The following is a 19,875-nucleotide window of genomic DNA, read 5'->3' as shown; positions in this document are numbered from 1 at the left end:
ATTCAAGCTCTCTGCAATGTCAGGAAAACTAGTCAAGCCATCTCTGAGAGGTGTCTGACCAGCCTCTTCTCAAAAACCTCCAGAGATCAAGAACTTACAGCCTTTATAGGTAGATTGTTCAAGTCTTCCAATGGTATATTCATTGCCACTATAGCCGTATACAGATCCTATTGTCAGGGAGTTTTTCTTGATATTTAAATGACCACAACCCAGCTTCCTCAGTCCCTTGGATTAACTGGACTACTACTATGGCAATGCCATCTTGTGGGCCCTGCATGCTATTTTAGAGCAATCTTTTCAAAATATAATCAAATCATTTGGCCTTCTGAACTTTACTCTTCTCCATTTAGATACTGTATTTCTTAGAGGGTGAATTCATAACAAAGGATTTGGTTTGCGTGTGTGTGTATACCCATTGAGTAGAGATACTTGAATTGAACTTGGACCTCCAACCAGATGTTACCCAGTCTCCATCTTTCCTAGATTATACCTGAGCAGAGGTGGAATGGGGCTCAGATTTGTGCCCATATTTATCTGCCTATTACTCTTTGCATCTTTTTCTACAGAGCCAAAAGCATGACTAAAAAAAGAGATTTTACATTTATCTAAAGTCAGCATTTTTTATGCTCAGTTCTTTATGGCTCCCCCAACTGTGAGAAGGAGGGGGTATGTTAGTCCATTGTTCCTTCTGATAGTTTTTATGGCACGAACCTAGACTAGTGAGAATCCAGTATGAATAGATTTGGGGGGTAGTCATTTCTGAAAAAGAAATATTCACCCATTACTGAAGAAGCTGCCAGATATGTAGGAGGGAGAAAAGATTCATTCCACAAAACTGTGATCAATTTGGAATGCAAGCAAGTGGGGAATAGCATATCAAATTACTTGAAGCCCCATCTCTGCATCTACTTCAACCACTTCTACCCCATCTACCTGTAAGGAAATTCAAGTAAAAGTACATATGAGGTCCCGAATATTTGAAAGACTGCACCATTTCCATTTTCAGTTATATTTAAAGGATGCATATAAATGGCTTCCAGAATTCTGGAAGTTGAAGTCCACACATTTGGAGGATACTGAGATTCGGGAAAGCTGACATATCTGCTCTTTCAAAGATTGTTGTGCTTCAAAACACTATTAGGGAGTTAGGGAATGGCTTTCTTTTTTTTCTTTCACTTCTCTCCTTTGCCATAATGCTAGTTGAAGGAAAAGAAAACAGAAAAGATGTTTGGATTATAGGGGAATGCCAAGGAGTTCTTCTTCTGTTTGGATCACATCCAAACTGGAAAAGAATTTGAGGGCTTGAAAAGTTAACCTTCTAAAAATGAATGTCTTAGCTTGGTTCAGTAGAACTTCAGTAACAGCACACAGGTTATAAATGGGATCTACTTTCCCATCTACTGTTTTCAAGTGCCAGAAAGTAACTTATGTGTGTTCTGTAGTCCTACAAAAGCACCAAATGGGGGTGGGGATGATGGGGAGAGAGAGAGAGAGAGAAAGAGAAGAAAGACAAGCTTCATTTATTCCCTTTGAGTGCACTTCTCCTTTAATACATATGAATGAAATAATGCACCCAGCTTTACAATGGACAAGGAGTTCTGTGGAGGATGGAACTAGCATAACCCATAACAAAGAAGCCACAGCAGGTCATTTTGCTGCTTATCAAGGTGAACTCTTCAGCAAAGTAAAAGCTGTGTTAAATCTGTGAAGAGGAAGGAAAGGTGGATATTTGTGGGGTTGATGATAGGTTAGGCTCCGCAAGCAGGAAAGGTGGGGGTTGAAGTAGCCATTCTGATATTTAGTGTATTTCCCCAGAGAAAAGCCAGAATAATGAGAAACTATTTTACTGGCGAAGACAAGGACTTCAGAATGGGTGAGGCTGTCTGCTTTTTTTCCTGTTGGAAAAGATGCAGGATATTGAAGAAAGCTGACGTACCATATTGCCAACTGCAGTGACAACTATAGAATAGCACAAGTTTCTTCTCTGTTGGGAAGCACAGATGAGGAGTGGAAGGTGATGGCTTGGCAGATAGTGTTATCACTACTGAGTGGGAAAACCAGATAGTGAACTTATCTTTTTTACTGGTGTCTCACAAGGCAAGGCTGCCCTTGCAGCAAAGGTGGTGCTCTCAACCAAGGTCTCACCAAAAGATGAGAGTCAAAATGGAAGATGGAACCAGCTGTGAAGTCACTATGTTTGCCAGATCTTTGACTTCAGATATCAGATCATGGGGAGCATTGAATGGTACCTGCAAAAAGGCATAGCCAAAAAAAAAAAGGGAAAAGTTGCCTTCAGCATTTTGCTCCTGGTTTGGAATAGAAAGTGATGATATTTTACAGGCTAGAAAGGGGATTATATGGAAAAGCTATAGAAATCATATAAATAAATAAGTTATTAATTTTGGTGCAAGGCACTGCTGTGGATGGGCCTATACCACACAAGCAAGTGAATGGGATTTTTCGAGTTCTTTTGCCTTTTATATTATGTATAGTATAAGGCAGAACTCTTCTGCATATATATATATATATATTTGTAAACCATCTTTAAGGCCTAGAAGGCTTGTCCACACAAACAGATGTGCAAATTTGCAAGGATTTTCTAATTTCTTATGTTGCATAGACTTTCAACTCTCCATTTAGGAGCACCAGTTCAGCTGAAGTGCACATTATTCCCAAATTAGAAGTGACTGGTTATATAAACATTTTAAAAATGCTTTGAGGACAAGAGGACAAGTAGTTCATCATTAAAGTAGATTTCAATCTGATGCAGACTATTATTTACTTTGTAACAGACTGCTTTTTTAATTGATGTGTTTTAGTCTTTATTTTTAACTTTGCTGTTTTATTTTTATTTCATTGCTAGCTGCCTTAAGTACTATTTTTGGTTGAAAGGCAAGATACACGTGGAATAATAATAATAAAAAACAGTATTACCTTCCCTTCTGCAAATTGAATTTCATAAAGGGTCATCATCTTTTTCTTTCTTTATAAATCCTCAATGAGTTTTCAGAAACATGAACATTTGGCTATTTTCTGACCATTATCCATGATTGTGGCTGTATAATGATCACACACACAAAATTTGAAGACCAAAACAAAGGAGATCTTTGCAGTCTTACCTAGTGCACATTTCTGGATTCACAAATGTAACAGGAGCTGAATTGCTTAATCAGGCTGTCAGGCTATTAGTCATTCTGTGTAATACACAGATCTTGTTGATGCTCTCCAAAGAGCAGAGGCAATCTGGATATTCTGCACTCCAGGGTTTTAAGTAATTCCCCTTTCGTAGCCTATTAGCATCATAGAAATGTGCCTTCTCGATAACTTCCCACATTCTTTTGTCAAATAATATTCTTCTTTGTAGGAAACTCACCTGCTGATCTATAGAGATTTTCCATCCCCTCTGGAATTTTGTACATTTTTCTTATAACTCCCATGATCAATGGAGACAAAACACTTAGGAATCCCAGTGACAGCTTCCTTACCCCCTCCCCTTTACCCATCCTGATAGATCCCATGCATTCCTTTGGAAAATCACAGGCATCATCTTTTGCTTTGTTTTCTTGAGGAACATCTGTGGCACATATGTTGTGTTGTCATTACCTACAGAGAGGCAGCTTGTAACATTTTTGACAGTCCTGTTAGTTTAAGAGCTGGAGCAGACTTGACAACTTCTCCATGCTGATAATCTCAGCACTTTTGTTTATGCCTAACTGAATACGAACCATGTGCTTCCACCAATGGCACTCTTTGTCCCTAGTAGCTATGTGGCTGTCAATTGAATTACAGATATACTTGTCAAGGGTTCTAAGCCATGATTCCCAGTTGGGGTCTTTCTGTTGAAAGATGGTAATCTGTAGTCCACCAGGTGCTGAGAACAAATAATCAGGAAAGCTGTTTCTTCATGCCATGCAGATATGCTACAAAAAACAAGTGCATGATTAAACGCCAGAAACAGAATGTTAGCTTGTTCAGAGATACTAGAACAAGATTCCTCCAGACTCCAGCTTCCATCACCCCAGTTGTGATCAGGGTCAATGGGATTATAATCCAATGTCATCTGGAGGATGCAGGTTTACCTATGCAAGGTAAACAATCTGTAGTTCCCAAAGTTCTAAAGAGTTTTGTGGAAGTCCTAGTGTTCCTTCCAAAGTTGCTCCTGATTCATACAGTTGTTCTTGGGCTTTGCAATTATGAAATGCTCCCTGACTCCACTCCGTTTGCATTTGTTTGCCTTATGTCTAATAGAGTTTTAACGATGAATTTTTCTGGTAGCGTTACAACCACATGGCTTGAGTCTAAACACAGCATTCATGACCTAACTCTTTAATTCTTAAAAAAAAAAAAAAAAAAATCTGTATGGGAAGGCTGTGCATGCTTTGAAAATGATTCAGAAGTGTTTGGACATTGTGTCAACAATGTATCTCTGCTTCATGCTTCCATTCAAGCTTGAAAAAAGGATGCTATTGCTTTAAAAAGTTTGCTCATTAAAACTAATAAGGCTCTTAAAGCAGCAGCAACAGCACCTGTTTTGAGGCTTGCAAGGAAGTGTGGAAATGGTTAGGCTACTTTAAACAGAGAGGTGCTGTTCTATGAGGTCTGAAGATTTTTTCTAAATCATTTCTGAAGCACGTACAGCTCTATTGTATGGTCCTCCTCAGTTTAAGAGCAGCCAGACTCCTATATAAGTCCTGAAGAGCTTCCTTCCAACTGTGAAGTAGTCCAGTTCAAAACATTCTGGATTCTGTTCTCTGCTGCATCTAGACACGGTGTCTTGCTTTGCACAACATGCTTAAGCAGGTGAAGAAATTTCTCTGAGTTCCCACCACACACTGAACCATAAATTAACCAAACAGGCTGGTTTGCCCAACATATTAAGTCAGAGGCATCTATGGTGGTGGTGGGATAGTCAAAAAAGGTAAGATGTTGTTTGTGACTGTGAGATTGAAGCTCTGGATCTTTTTTATGTGCATCATAATGCACATTAAAAATGGGCACAGCTTTGATCATGTGGCTGCAGCCACTGTCTGGACTTTTTGACACCCCTTCCCCCTCCCTGGTGCTCCTGAATTAAGCTGCTGCCCCCACCAAGGCTAACATAGTTCACGTGTTGGTCTTTAACTGATCTGATTAAATGTGTTGTGAAGATACAGCTAATAAACAACAACCAGCAGACAGATAGAACTGTAGCTCATAGACAAAGTGGTCGAGTTTTAAAGCAGAGAACTAGCGGGTTTTAAGTAAGTGTAGATAAACTAAATTAATGGGAAGGTTTTAATTCATTGTTTTATACTGAAGAAATGATGATGGTAATAGTCATAATAGTAATTATTATAGTCATGGGAGTAAAATGATAATAGACCCTAATTTGGGGGGAAGGGGGGTTGAGTCAGTCTTGACTCCTTCAACTAAATGGGCACAGCCATGCAGTTTTCTAGTGTGATTATTTAAATTATACAGTTAGTGTAATCATGTAAATTAAGTAATTGAAGGAGAAAACCTTCCCTTCCTTCTGCCTAGAAATGTGGTTCCCAACAGAGGTCAGAAGTTTATCTGGTGCCTCTGACCCACATTAGATGGCCATTTGTTCTGATCCACTGGATTCTCTTTGTTTGGCATACTTTTTGAACCAGATGTAATTGAGTTTGATGAAGCTCTTTTGCATCAGCCTGCATTTTTATCAAAGTAAATATAAGAAAGCACTTCTTATGGCAAATATGAAGACAGATATAAAACTTTGCATCATACCTAAATATTTATATAAGATGTCAGAATACTTGGTAAGAAGGAAGGAGTGGCTTTTCCACACATATTCACCATTCAAGAATGACACACTGAGAAACATAATATGTGATTATTGCAAGGTGTATAATTGTGCATCATGTTGAACAGCAAGAATTTTATATTAAATTCATAGCTGTTGCAATGTAATATATTTTCTAGCATAGCAGTATAATTAAATTGAATGGGGAACTATCAGGAAATACAAAGGGTGAAGTCTATAGACTTGGAAGTCAAAATACATCCTGGGAGAAGACAATGACAAACCACTTCCATATTGCTGCCAGTATGCTCAGATGTGCCAATGAGTCATCAGAATTAACTTGAAAGAAAATTTACCTTTATAATTAGAGGATGCTTGGTAATTTATCAAAGTGTGCATGCAAATACTTGGCCAACTTATTAGAAAAATGGGACTTTGAAATACACACACCCCATTGTAATGTATACTGAGTATCCTCAGTAGTCCCAAAATATAAAGTAAGCTGGGAAAAAATAGAAAACATAGTGGAATGCTGGACTTGGAGGAAGTAAATAGGAGCAGTCGTATTGGCTAGGAAGATATATTGCTTTATTGAATGATTCAGCATGGTGATTGTGTAAATGTGCCATCCCAGTCCTTGCCCAGACTTCCTCTAGAAATTTTAGAGGTATAGAATAAGCATGTAGTATGGAGGTGTGCCAAAAACTGAGTTCACACACTTGGTTACTAAATTAATTTATTTTCTGCATTTGCACAATGCATTGTTCAATCACCTACCCTTGACCTGATGCTAATCAGTAAAATAGCTGAAGTAGTAGAAGTGCTGTAGGTGGAACAATATGACCATGTAATGCTAGAATTCTTGATTTTAAGAGAAACTAAAATTGAGTGCAGTCAAATGTATACTTGGACTTTTAAAAAGTTCAGAACAACAATAAGAAGGATCTTGTGGCCTGAGAAATATATGGGGAAAGGAGCTCAAGATGGGCAGGAGTTCCTAAGGAAGGAGGTAATTAAAAGCAGTTCCAATGAAGAACAAAAAATAGAAAAAGATCAGAAGAAACCAGTGCAAGAAAACTTAGTGAAGATATGAAAATAGACACATATATGAAATGGAAAGAGGGCCCCATCACAAAAGTAGAGTATAGACAGGACCTCCTTTGAACTTTTGGGCACAAAAGTGAAAGCTCAGAATGAGTTGAATTAAGGATACTAACAAACAGTCTGTTTTCAATGTGTTTAAGTATATTAGCTCCTTGGTGAAGATGGCAAACAGGTAACAAAGAAAATGTAGAGCTAGTATTTCCACTTGCTCTTCTCCAACAAATACAAAACAAAACCAAAAACACTTCTATGTATCTGAGACACTGGCTTAGTCAGGAGGAGAGGACCCATCACTTTTCTCCAAAAATATGAAAGGCTGTTTTCCCCAAATCAGCTGCCCTAAAATGATTAACTCCCTCCCTTCAAGCAGCGCTGGACCTGGCCAGTACAGTAACAGTGCCCTATGGAATGAGAACATCCATTAGGTGACATTCATTATCCAGAAATAGTTTCAGGTACATGTTTCCCCAGTGCTTATGGGAAAGATTTATTTGGTGACTGGCTCCTAACCCAATTTTTATGTGCATTTACTCATCTATTAACCCAACTCTGCTCAGTGGGTACAATATTTGATTGTTGAAAGAACTGCATATTAAGAGATGCTGTTAGAGAATCGTTTATATTGAGCCTTCAGAATTAAAAATAAAAAAACCCTTGTGACTCATTTTAAGTTCACATTTGCAAGGGGTAAACAGGAAGTGTAGTTTGTGGTTTTAAACCAGTGAAAAATTCTGCCCTTCCCAGGGATAATACAAAGACAAATGGCTAATTTTGAAGTTAGAGCAAACGTTTTTTTAAAAAATAAAAATCTGCCCACATTTGAATACTTCACAAATGGCCATAGATTGTCCTCTATTCAGCCTTGTTCTTATTGTAAGGTTTTTGGCTTTTTCCTCCTCCTCCTCGCTACGTCTAGTTCAAGTTTCTACAACTGGCTTTCACACCTTTAAGAGCGATTAAATCTGTGGGCAAACCTAAGGTCATACCCTCTCCTGCTAGAGTTTTCTTTTGCAATGACATCCTCTTGGGAAAAGTTTTCACTTGGTGTGTATTCGGTGCCAGTAAAATGATTTAATGTGTGCCTTGTGTTTTGTTTGTGACTCGCCTGGCCATCGTACTGCATGTTCTTATAAACAAGAAATCATTTCTCAATTGCCAATTACCTGCCTTACCATTGTACGCTTCGACAGTTGTTTACTGCGTAATGAGGCTTGGTAATCCAGCTCAATGAGATGGGCTTTTGGGATCCTTGGCATTTATTTTCAAGCAAGAAGCAGAGTCTCTGGGTATCGCTCATAACTATGCAATGCCGTGAGCCTGGCATAATTACTGTACATTGCCGTCACTGGAACAATGACATACACCCGCCATGTACCAGCCGACTCAGGGGGTAAGGGGGGAATTAATGAGATATTATGCATAAATCCTTCATAAGGAAGGTAAATTCTAAATTGGTATTTCCTGAAACAGAGGACAAGTTAAAGAACAAAAGGACATCAGAGGTAGCTCTTTGATATGCATGGGGAGTCAAGCACCATCACATGCATCAGGGGAGTCAGAAAAGTCAAGATGGCGACCCCAACTGTGTGATCAAAGCCCTGTCCTTTTTAATGTGCTTTGCATATTGCAATCACATATTTGTGGCTGCCATCTTGACTTTTTTTAACCCCCTTCTGGGTGCATCTTGACATCAGGATGCAAATGATGAAAATATATTGGATCTGTTTCTCCCCTCTTTTACCTTTTTTCTCTTGTTTTGTTAATTTTGTTTTTTATTCTTAAGGTAGTTTAGAATGGGATTTTATGGAGCTTTATTTCATTTTTCTCTGCGGCATAAAGCTTTTTTTTCTTTATCCAAGAGGTTTGGATTCTTTTTTAAATAATGTGGCCTTATTATTCTATAAAAGGCCACTTTATAATAAATAGCATTGTAGTACGATATTGCTCTTTAGTTTACACATAATTCTACAAACTATTAAGGATTCTTACACTGTTATGTTTTTAAAGATTAATTAAATTAAATTTTGAACATCGGATTTCTATCTGTTCAGCTAGTAGCTAGTTCAGCTGTAGGAATCACCTGTTACTCTGCCTTTCACAAAGTTCAGGCTGCATGTGCAAAAGGATCATGGACAATGTATCAATGTTCAGATTCTATGCAAGCTTTCAAATGATTAATAAAAGCTAGGAACAGGGATATCGAGCATAGTATTGATGTTATGGACACCCATGGGGGGCATATGACATCATATGTGTCCTGCCATCATGTCATGCAATGATGTCATGATGTCCATAATGTCACTTGTGGCTTCTAGTGTGGCCTACAGTTCTTGGTTTTTGTTTCTCTAAAATATATCTCAGCTGCAATTATGTGTCCCTTCCAGGAGATTATTTTGTTATCATTATCTCTGTTCATTTGACACTGATGTTTAAAAAAAGAAAACTATATTTACATAACCTATGTAAACATTTACATATATAAAACACACTTTAGTCTACTCTAATCTATTCAAAGCCTTTTAGAGCTTGCCCTTTATCCGGAAAGGATTCTACTAGTGCGGTTTAGAAATCATAACAAAAAATCCTGCTGCTGCCCTCAGATTTATAACATAAATAAATGGACACAAAAGGAAAAAGGGACACACGAAGATTTCTATTGTTAATGTTTTTAATGAGTGATGGGTGGGTGATGAACCCAATGGATTGCAAAGCCTGATAGAGCTGTGTCAGTCTTTCATCCAGTGTCCTCAAAGAGGTTTGACCAGAATTCCTGGACAGCATAGCCAGTGTGGCTGGGAATTCTAGGTATTGTAGTAAAACACAACTGAAGGCCATCAAGTTGGAGAAGACTGTTCTAGGTCTCTGTATCTGGAAAATACAGAAAATCTGTTTTTGAACGTGGTTTCTTTAGCATATCTTTAAATTTAAGCTACAATTCCATATCTATTTAACGTAGATCACATTGGATACAGTCAGACATATTTCTGAGCATACATATATAGGACTATGCTACCAGCCAGGTCTGGAGGGTTCCCTTTAAGTTTCTGTTGGAAGTTTTATGTGATTTATATATTTAATAGAAAGTGTATTATTCTCTTGTAGGGCCCTTTGCTCCACGTAATTTAGTGATGCATAACTAAGATTGGGTGAGAAATTTGTTCCGTTTCTATTTTAATTAGAGCTGAATTAACTAACATACAAATCAGAGTAATGAATAACCTTTAATTTGCATTTCTCTGAATTTTGCAATGTAGTTCTCTAAGTAAAACGAGTACAAAAAGTTTCATTAAGGAAAGGAACATAGAAAACATCTCCATTTGTCAAAATGGCAATCTAAAAGGCATATCTTAGAGGACAGGGCTTGCAGGAAAGTGAGCATTTGAACAAAACTGAGACCCAGAGTATGAGAAATACATATGAAAAGGTGTGCACATTTTTGAACCTGACCTAACAATCAGCTTACTTGTAGGAAAGAGCAGGGCACATGCTTGTGGTTATCCGGAGTTAGATTAGATGATCACATGACCCCTTCCAACTCTACAATTTGATGATCTGTGAAAATGGTAGGAACTGGGAGAGATCCCTATTTATAAGCCATGCAGTTCTACTATAAACAGAGTTTTAAAAGTTATTCATGGATACTCTTTTGATCAGCCTCTGTTGTCAGAAAAAAAAGCACTCTGAGTCAGTCCTAAGATTACAGAGAGCCAAGCAAATCAACTGTGCAAGAATCCAAAACACTATATAATTTGATTCAACACCAATATATATTTTGCTTCAAAACACGCAATTTCACATCTGAGAGCTTTTACATTGGAGAAGGTTTGGATGTAAGTAGAATAAGGGGGAAAGAAAGAAGCAATTACTGTCAGATTCAGTCAGATGTCAAAAGAAAGAGAGAAAAAAATGCAAATAAAATGTTCCAGTTTTAATGTGCTCACTTATCTTCAAGCTTCCAATAAGTAGCTATAAAACATAAAGCAATATTAAAAGAAAAGGAAGAATGCCAACTGATTATGTCATCGCAGGACTGTTAAATAGTGCTGTAGAAACAGCTATGCATTTATATTTGTTTTCCATTTCATTACCCTTCTCCCAACTCTTTTTTTTTTAATGTAGTTTTGCACAAAATTTGTCATATCATAAATGGAATTCTTCAGTCTACATTAGAGGTTCCAGGACCTCAACTGGCTTTCCAAAAGTTTTGGATGCAGCCCCAGGATATCTGCTCCATGAGCTGCACTGATTGCCAGTATTCATTCATTCATTCATTCATTCATTCATTCATTCATTCATTCATTCATTCATTCATTCAATTTGTATAGCTGCCCATCTCACGTATGTGATTCTGGATGGCTTACAAAGTTAAAAACACAAAAAAAAAAAACCAAAAAAAATAACCACAAAAACGTTAAAACAAAAACACTATTGTTCAAGGTATGCTTCAAGGTACTGAAAGTTACCTATAAAGCCCTTTATAGCATGGAGCCAGATTATTTGAGGGACTGTATCTCCCCAGTTGTGTCTACCTGTCCCATTAGGTGTGGCAGGAAAGGCATGCTCTAGGTCTTCCCTATTAAAGAGTGCCATTGAGTGGGACCCAGGAAGAGAGACTTTTCTGTCATGGTATCCATCCTTTGGAACATCATCCCTCCAGAGATTAGGTTAGCCCTGACCCTCCTTGATTTTCCCAAGGCCTCAAAAAATTGGTTGTGTCCTTGAGTTGGGGATCTAGATATGTGATAGTTCGGTTGGTTGGTTTGCTGGTTTTTTGGTTTCTACTTCAGCTGCCAATTATGTTTGTATTACTGTTATTCGTTGTCATATTTCTAACTATTGTTAGCTGCCCAATTTGAAATTATACAGGGCTGCTGTATAAATTGAAATAAATAATAATACAAATTAATAAATCTCCCAAAAGTTATACCAAATTTAAATCTAAATGTGATAAAAGAGACAAATGGTTCAGTGCATGACTGGAGAACAATTATATGAACTGTATTCAATTTTAATTATGTGTAAATCATTTTTTTTCCTGAACCCTGCTTTTGTGTACATTTTTTTTTGCTCCTGGTAGACAGTACAAATTCCAAGTGTGGAAAAAACAGTGCATCCAGGCATAACTCCAGAAAGTGAAAAGCCATCAATTAGATCTAAAGCTTGCCTGTTCTCAAGGTCTAGCCCAAGATTTAAACTCCTAAGCTTTTCTTTTATATTCAACACACAAGACATTGGGTGTGAAGCTAAAATCATGAGGGTGCAGGAGGCTATTTCTCATATCCTTTCACTTCTTCCCCATTATAAAATGTGGACCATCTCTATTTTCCACATGTTCTCTTTGTATTTGGGGATGAGATGGGGAGAAGAAAGGAGAGGCGGAGATCAAGAGAAGATATGCAGAGCATGCAAGGAGGAGATCTTTAGTGTCAAATCCCAAACAATCTGATGAAGCCTGAGCGCATTCAGTGACCATGGAAAACATACAGACTATTTCAGGGAAGATAGATTCCCAGCTATAGGGAGAGAATGAATGGCATAGAGTGTCCTAGAAAAAGTCGTAACTTCTGGTTGGAAACCCACAAAAGGATATTCAGCACTAGAACATTTTGCTGCACCTTTTATTTCTCCTTAATGATAAATATTTCAGTGGTAGTGATGTGATCATAGAGATTATCACAGGGTTATGTTTGGACGTTTTGTTTGTTTTTAATTTTGTAAGCCACCCAGAGTCATTTATGTGAGATGGGCAGCTATATAAATCATATAAATAAATAAAATTATGTCCAGTTTTCCCTTGTTTGCTGACTGTAGGGAAAATATTGAGATAACTTGGATTGGAGATCCTCCAGTTCATTCAATAAGGTGAATATATTAGCAGAATATACATCTCTAAGTAGAACCAGAGTCACTAAGAGGATCTAGGAACAGATGTTTACTAAGTTTATGAAAGGCATTGTGTGCTACAGTAGAAACCCTGCCTTTCTGAATTTTCTGTCCTCATTGTGGGGAAAATGAAAAGAAGAAAGGAAATACTCTGTTCTTCCTGTAGGAAGGAGGCTTAAAGGGAAAGTCTAGGAGTGTCAATCTTCCAGTCAGAAGAAAACAAAGCAAAGGAAATGCCCTGAATGATTGTAATGGCCTGCTCCCATTATATCAGAATTGCTTAAAATGTTTCGATTTTCTTCTCAGTAACAATGGGTATGCACAATCATTTTAAAATACGTCAAACTGTGATTATCTTGGTTTCTTTGCAAAACATTGTACGGATGATTCCATAATCAATGGTGGAATTATGTTCTCGTAGAAAAACCATCTTGTTTCACATTACTTGCATGGAATTGTGTTCGATTTTATTGAGGTCTTACACTGTGGGCTTGCTTTGGATTCATTCATATTGCTCCCTGACTGCATGGCAGAACCACATATTTATAAAGTGCAACATATTCATTGTAGTCTCATATGCGTTACATTTGGTTATAGCATTCATACCTCTACATGCTTGTCTTTGTTCTACTTGTTTGATTTTGGTCAGTATAATATTCCAGTTATCAATATGCTTTTTAAAAATGTAGATTGTGTGCAGTTGTCACTTCTCCTTCCTTTGCCCTCTCTTGCATATCAGTAGTCATTTTCACACAAAACATTAGACTGTGGTGGGGAATTGATGGTTCAGTGTGTTATTGTCTTGCCATGTTGTGTGAACCAGGCTGTCACTTTACACCATACAGTGGCTCGTTTGTTTGGGCATAGCATGTTCTGCAAAGTCACTATGTTTCTTTAACCTGGGTTTTGACTTTTACATGTTGTCTAAATCTAGCCAAATCCAGTATCTTTCTCTCCCTATGGAGTTGGGCATCCCCATTTTCATTCCCATCATGTGCAGCTGTAATACACAAAAGAGAAAAATGATCCCGTGAAACGTTAGAATGGTTCCTATTCCCCCTTCTTAGAGCTGTTCATTTTTATATCAGTCTTGGAGTATAGAGCCATTCAAATAGGACAAGGGTGGACAGTGTAAATGGCCTTCCAGTGATGGTTAAACTAGTTGCCAAAACTTTCCCCATTGGTCATGCTGATTAGGGCTGATGGGAATTTCAGGTAAATAACATCTGGAGGGCCAGGTGTTGCCCATTCTGAACATAGAGGGTGCCTTCCAGTGGAGGATACCTTCAAATGGGATCTGTAGCTACCTTCTGGATGTTTGAGATGCAACCTGGCTGTGAGTGTTATAGTTCCAAGAGGCTAGTGTCACTGCCACTGCAGCCAAAAGGTAGGCTTGCAAAAGAAATTCTAGGAAGGAAATAGACATTTCTTCTTAAAATATTTATTTTTCAGACTCTGGGAATGTTTGCAATAGGTTTACAATCTTGCAAACTATTCAAAGAATTAGAAAGGGCGCAACGCTGCTGTCACCACTGATGATTGCAATAGCAAGAGACGGCTTCACTACAGCAGCTGCAATCAAATGAAATATGGAGTCAGACCTCTTGTTTAATTTTTGTCATTACCTTTGAGGGTGTATCTCAAAAAAGACTCAGACACCTTGAATGAACATGGGACCTTCGTTGTTGCATTGTTGGAGTGGTTGATGTGGTTTAAAACACCATTATACTACTTTTAAAACTTCCAAAATTGGACTTGAGTTTAAGTAGCAAAATAAATACTTTAGCCTTAGAAGGTTTAAGGCACCAACTTCTCAAAGTACAAAAAGGTGCCCAAATAGTTTTGCCTATCCATTCAAGTTAGATGACACTATCACCGGTTACAGTATATTCTTTCTGTCACCCAGTTAGGAAAGAAGGTTATAGTGCAGCCCATAAGCTGAAAAATATTGTTTACTTCTGATTTACACCATATGCATCAACACCTCATTTTTGTAGCCTGTTTCAAAATTATTGGTCACAACTTGCATGCATGGCTTATCCCTATCACATAAGAGAATCTATTTGCATGTATTGAATAGATCAGAACAGACTCAGTCTTAGATACATCATGTACTAAACAGGTAATGAAGTCGTAACTGCAAATAAATAGAAATGAATGTTAATGCAGCCTTGACTACTATTCTCGACTTCATAAATGGAAAGAAATCTACTGTTTGTTGTAGCTACTAAGTGGATAGTTTATTCACTCAATACACATGCAGATTATTCTTGGTAAGTGGCCTCTTCTGCCCAGCTTTCCAAAGCCAGAGTTCTCACTTGCAAATCCCAAAATTTTGCAGTGCTTGTAGCCAAATAATTTGTTGTTTCCATACTAACTTGTGGTTTAAGACATTGTTATCCTTTGGATTTTGGACTTCTCCAACGCTGAGGATGTAGCTTTTAGCTCAAATATTGTACAGTACTAAAGCAAGTAAATTAAGGGAAATGGCCTACCTTTCCAAATAAACAAATGCCTGTATTCACACATAGGACAGGAAGGCCTGGCACGATATGGTTCACGGGGTCACAAAGAGTCGGACACGACTTAATGACTGAACAACAACAATTCACACATATTTGTGTATCAAGTATGTATGTTAGGGTTCAGTGTTAATTTTTATGAAATTGTGTGTGTTTAATTACCAAATGATGCATAAATGTGATCGAGTCCACTTGATTGCTTAAATAAATCCACATATCAATGCACATACCTTTGTAGGCACATCTTCAACTATATGGATGGCCATCAGCATGTATAGGGCAGGTCTGCAGAATCATTTCCAATTTCACAGAAAAGAAAGTGTGAGAGAACAATATTAAACCATTCATTTTTTAGTTGTAGCCATTTCTTCTGAACATGATGGAACATTCAAAAATATCCTTTAGTTGGATTAGGACAGTGTTTCCCAACCTTGGCAACTTGAAGATGCATGGACTTCAACTCCCAGAATCCCCCCGCCAGCCATGCTGGCGGGGGAATTCTGGGTGTTGAAGTCCACACATCTTAAAGTGGCCAAGGTTGAGGAACACTGGATTAGGAGGAAATGATACCATGGTGATCTACAAATGAAGGTTTTAAGATGGTAAAAGACACACTGTGGAAGAGAGGCATGCAAACATTTTAAGAGGAAGCACTTTTGATCAGATAAATCAATGGGCCGCAAACTAATGCAGAGATATATAAACAGACACGACTTTCATATCAGAGAGCTGTTATTAAGCAGAGATGTCAGTTGCTTAATTAAAGTTCTGGCAAAAGATACTCAGGGTCATCAGCCCAGTTGCTTTTATAATTGCAGGTTACCTATAAACATAAAACAAAAAATATTTCAAGAACTTTAAGGAACATATAGTGCCACTTAATTCTACTCCATGAATGCTGTAGGTCAGTCTTTCCAAAATCTAGGTGTTCAGACTACAGAACCCAGCAACTCCAGCCAGCCCGAATGACTGTTTTCTTGGAGTGACAGAGGTTGTAGCCCAGCACTTGTACTGTGCTGAAAATTTCCTCCAGATTTCTAGTCCATTCTCATTCAATCTGACAGAAAAAATGTTTTGTTTTTACTTTGCAAAGGAAAATGACATTTTAGTGAAATGTTTAGGTGGAAGAGGTGGGTTGTAGCAATTGCTTTACTTACAAGCAATTTACTTACAAGATGGCCAAGGTGTTATAAAAATGTCCTGTATTTTGTTCTCTGAGACTCAGCCATCTAAAATTCATAAAGCTTTCAGACAGAGGAACCCAGGCCTTCCTGCCTGAATACAAACAACAATAAATAACATCATTTAAACATTTCATCCCCATTACAGTTAATTGCTAAAGCTGTCATAGCTCTAGCTCTGATCTTCCTTGATGGCACTGCATATCCTGTGACTTGCCGGGTTACCTTGTGATCAACAAAAAGCAATATTATTTCACTACAGGAATACAAGGAGTGCCAACACAGGAGTCAATAAATATATTGGGTTCTTGGAGCCTTATAGAATTTACGATTCAGCCTATAATGAATTTGATTTTCAACCTTAGGCACTCCACAAATGCAGAGATGTTCCACAACTTGTACCTCTCTGTACCTCCCATCCAGGTGTCCTGAAGGCATCGATTGAAAGCAGAGCCCAGTAAGAGATTCTGGCTAAGTTAGGTTTATTAGCACCTGCAAATAAGCTGATATTCCTTGATACAGTTTAATCATATCAAACAAATCTAAGCACCTGATGCCAAAACTTTTATTCCAATTCTGAAAAGAATCCCTTGAAAAAGATCAGCCCTTTAATTTAACTTTAAGGCCTGAGTTGTATTCTTGTTCCACTGGAAGGAAGTAATGTTCAAAATACTGAACAATTCCAAACCCAGCCAACCCTTTAAGTTGTTCTCTCCAGCATTGTTTAGCTTGGTATGAATCAAGCATATCTACCACTCTTTAATAAAAGAGGAGGATCGCCATGACTACTCAAGGTAATCTGTGGAAGACCCCACTTCCATTTTCAGAAAGATGGCAGGATGGTTCTTTTGTGTGTGTGTGTGTGTGTGCCTTTGAGTCAGTGTTGACTTCTGGCAATTGCCTGGGCAAGTCTCTGCAGTTTTCTTGGCGAAATTTTTCAGAAGTGGTTTGCCATTGCCTTCTTCCTAGGGCTGAGAGAGAGGGACTGGCACAAAGTCATTCAGCTGGCTTCATGCCTAAGGCAGGACTAGAACTGATGGTCTCCTGGTTTCTAGCCTGATGCCTTAAACCAGTGTTTCCCAACCTTGACAACATTAAGATGGCAAGGGGAATTCTGGAATTTGAAGTCCACCCACCTTATACTTGTCAAGGTTGGGAAACACTGCCTTAACCACTACACCAAACTGGCTTTCTTATAAATTTACTTCTAATTTAGTCATTTTCTCCAATCTTTAGATCTCTGCACCAAATGGTAATTGCAAGATTGCTTTTCCTTTGATGATCTTTTCTGGAGGTGACCTGAGCACTGTCCTCTGGAGAAAAAAAGAAACAGCAAGCTTCTATAGATCTAGTAGCTTTCATCTTTGCATTTGATACATGCATTTTCCAGAGCAAAGACAGTAAAAATGAGTGTTCAGATGTTCATGTGTTCCATTGCATTGCTATCAAGAGTCCAGTTATGTTTGCTTTTACCACCATTTTTATCTTGAAATAATTGACTTTAAGCAACTCGTCAACAATCCCTCAAGTTACTCAAGAAACTCTGCATGCTAATTTGTGCTGTGGGGGGGAAAAAATCATCTGCATATAATAACAGAGAAGTCTTCTCATTACCAATAGGTATAGGGAAGAATGAAGGAGAAAAAAGCTCTCTTACAATATTACTGATATAAAAACAGAATAGGAAAGGGGCCAAAATGCATCTCTGTCTCACTTTTTCTTCATCCAAATGTTATCAATCAATTGTTCCTGTTATATTAATATGCACTTGCATACTTAGGTCTTTATATAGTTTGTAATCAGACATAAAAGTTACCTATCAATATTAGTAGCTAGCAGTTTTCCCCAGATTCAAACTCACAAATACTGCAGAAATACCCCAGGAGGGCTTTTGAATTGAGGCCCCACTGTTTTTTTCATTTTAACAGAACATCAGATCCTATGGATACCTCTGTCCCCATGCCTGTAATTAGGATTGCCTTCTGTCATGGCACCTGCCCTCTGGAATGATATCCCCCAGAGATCCAAATGGCTCCACCCTGATGTTGTTCAGAAAGCCATTAAAGTTATTCTCCCAGGTTCCAGGGCAGAGTGAAGGTTTATTTATTTATTTATCCAATTTATATGGCCGCCCATCTCAACAAGTGAAAGTTGAGCCTTGATCTTTAGTTATATGTTACATAACTAACATATAACTTGAGTTAAAAATTAGTTAACTTTAGCTAAAATTTAAAAATTACAAAACCCAAAAAAGGATGAAACAACATATGACTTCCATGATTCTTTTTTGGGTTTTGTAAGTTTTAATTTTAACACTTAAGTTACCCAGAGTCAGTGGGAGTCGAGCTGCCTATATATTGTATTAATATAAATAAATATATAAAGAGCATGCATATGTTTCAGTCAAACATTTTTTTTTTAGTAAACGGTCCTACTAGATTGGAATTCTGAACAGAATAGGTAATACTGTTTGTGTTCACAGCATTTTCAGAACAAAATATTCCAAAATCTCATTTGAAACTAAAATAAACCTCCCATTTCTATCTAGTCTGAGAGGCAAGGCTTTTTCTTTCCAAATGTTGCTCAATAACATAAGCATTGTCAGAAAGAGATTATATAGCATTAGACATTCAGATACAGTTCATTCTCTATGGAGCTGTTCCTTTCTCTCTTTTTTCCCTTGATATAAAACAGTTTAAAAATGTTTATTTTCCAGAAAAATATGATTAAGTTGGCAAGACCCTAGGTGTCAAATTTGCTCATTCAAAATGCAAGAAAACTTTCTTTGTGCTGCTATGATGTATGAAAATATTTTATCTGAGGCAGCAATATGATGAATTTTATTCTCTAATTAGTAGCATCTGGTCACACATTTCTCTGCTTGATGTTGTAGAAAATTCATTCTCCATGCAAGATATGACTGGTCAGTGGGAAATGAAATAATTCATTTGCAGCATGCTATAGTCTACTGTGTCTGCAAAAAAAAAGTTTTTCTTTTCTTTATTAAAATATATTGCTCCCTTTCTAGTAAAAGAGTCAAGAGAAATAGAACCATATTAAAAGCAAATGTTTAAGTTTTAAGTTGCCATTAAATACATCTGCCTATTCACTCTGAGTTTTAGAAAAGCCTATGAGGGCTTACAATAGAAAAGGAGATCCATCAGAGGGTGCTTTTCTCAAGGTTTCCTCAACTCTGAAAGTTTCCATTATCCTAGCCAGGACAAGCAACCTGATGTTCTCTGTATGTTTTGGATTACAAATCCTATAATCCCTTGCCCTATGCAGGCTGAACTGTTATAAGAAATATATATATATATAGAAGGTTCCATATTGCTTATCTGTATTGCAGATCATCTTATTTCCTGGCCACCCCAATCAGGTGCTTCCAAAGTTAAAAATTCCATGTGCCAAGTAACTTCTG

The 19,875-nt window shown here is 37.6% G+C and overlaps 1 protein-coding gene and 1 long non-coding RNA gene across 4 annotated transcripts in view; one reads left to right on the top strand and one right to left on the bottom strand.

Moving 5' to 3' along the window:
* Nucleotides 1-19,875, top strand: part of PDGFD (platelet derived growth factor D) — a 155,357-nt gene that overhangs the window by 58,768 nt on the left and 76,714 nt on the right. The window lies entirely within an intron of this gene.
* LOC148216048 (uncharacterized) overlaps nt 9,512-19,875 on the bottom strand; it is a 73,897-nt gene continuing 63,533 nt past the window's right edge. Inside the window, exons 4-5 of one of the 2 annotated variants that reach the window (XR_015796101.1) lie at nt 15,504-15,558; nt 9,512-9,736 (exon numbers count right to left, since the gene is read on the bottom strand). This is a non-coding gene — a long non-coding RNA (uncharacterized LOC148216048). The remainder of the gene's footprint in view (nt 9,737-15,503; nt 15,559-19,875) is intronic. The other variant, XR_015796102.1, reaches the window with a different exon arrangement.

This window comes from Python bivittatus, unplaced genomic scaffold (assembly GCF_059951505.1).
Source record: "Python bivittatus isolate LINGU-HERP-01145 unplaced genomic scaffold, Pbiv_v1 ctg000340_np1212, whole genome shotgun sequence".
NCBI lineage: Eukaryota > Metazoa > Chordata > Lepidosauria > Squamata > Pythonidae > Python > Python bivittatus.
Note: the sequence above shows the minus strand (reverse complement) of the source record. Positions and strands in the feature narration are given on the sequence as shown.